The 1342-nt window shown below is 47.1% G+C and overlaps 1 pseudogene; it reads right to left on the minus strand.

The window, feature by feature from the left end:
• Positions 1 to 278: 278 nt before the first annotated feature.
• On the minus strand, positions 279 to 1101 carry LOC116101471 (annotated as a pseudogene).
• Between the last annotated feature and the right edge of the window lie 241 nt (positions 1102 to 1342).

A 1342-nucleotide genomic window follows, 5' to 3' on the forward strand; every position in this document is an offset into this window, starting at 1 on the left:
CAAGTAACTAATGTGGCTGTTTGGTCTGGAGTAAGTTATGGGTTCTGGAGGCAAATTCTGGACTTGCTGGGCTTCCAGATGTGTCCTCATCCTCTGAAGATCCTTCTTTGCTTCCCACATCCTCCTGGGATTCCGCTGCTTCTCTTAGTTCCAGATGCTGAGGCTGGGGCTCCAAGAAGGGTAGAGCAAAGCAAGTTCTGCTCCTGCTCTTCTGCAGCCAAGTCCCAGTGCATTGTATCCTATGGTCCATAACTCTTTCCACACCTTCAACACCAATGCTACAAAGGTTGGTTGGGCAGAGAGTGGTATGCACTAAGGGAGTAGTCAACCAAGGACTGTGAGAACAACTGGGCATCTTCTAACACTACATCTGTTATCAGAATAGCAACAGAGATTCTATGGTTGTCACCTGGAAAAACTGAGGTCAAGAAATTATCTTCCAGATCCTGCAAAAGATCAACTACATCCACAGGTCAACCTACGGGATGACTATGAGCCAGACCAGGTCTTCTTACTGATTGTGGCTGAAGAAGTGGGTCATAACTGAGGTTGAAGAAGCTGGTCAAGGATGAAACACCATCATTCACAGGTGGCTCTTGGGAGAATGGCAACCCCTGGTTCACTTCCTGCTGAAATACTGACAATTTGAGCCTTTGATCCCCTTTGCCAGGGTCTAGTATACAAAGTTGAGGCGGTGGATGATAGTTCAGGAAGTTGCAGCTCCAGGCTTCCCTGACCACTTTCCTGTCTGGAGGACCCAACCACTTCTGGTGTTTGTACTAGCTTCACCACTGAGTCATGCATGTTGATGGAAGATTCTGGGGCTGTTAGTAAGATATTCTTCAGCAGAATCCAGGGTATCTGTTCCTCCAGGTGCCCATGGGCTCGAACGTGAACCAATCTGCCAGCTGACCTAGCTCCATGGAAATGCCTTCTGGCAGTTGTGTTTTTTCAGCCACCCTGCCTCCTAGGAGAAGGTGTTTGAAGTTGAGTCCGTGGTGTACCAGTCTAAGTATTCCAGGTCCACCAATCTGCTGTATCCAGGTATGGCAAGAGTGTGTATGTTGTCTGATCATGGTTGGGACTGTAGCAGTCTGCCATGCTTAGGGTGTTTCCTTACTTCTGATCAATACTTCCTAGATGGTAAACCAATGGCTTCTCAGTGGAGAAGGATAGTTAGAATGGCCCCCATAGCTATCTGGTTAATGACTACCTCTGGGTTCATTTTTATTAGGAGGTATTTCAAAGATGCATTTGCCTTTGCTGTTCACTGCATAAGCTCTGTGTTTCTTGGATCTGAAAATCCAAGGGCATCTGGTCTTAAAGTCTCCATCTTTACCCC

This window comes from Mastomys coucha, unplaced genomic scaffold, assembly GCF_008632895.1.
Source record: "Mastomys coucha isolate ucsf_1 unplaced genomic scaffold, UCSF_Mcou_1 pScaffold21, whole genome shotgun sequence".
NCBI lineage: Eukaryota > Metazoa > Chordata > Mammalia > Rodentia > Muridae > Mastomys > Mastomys coucha.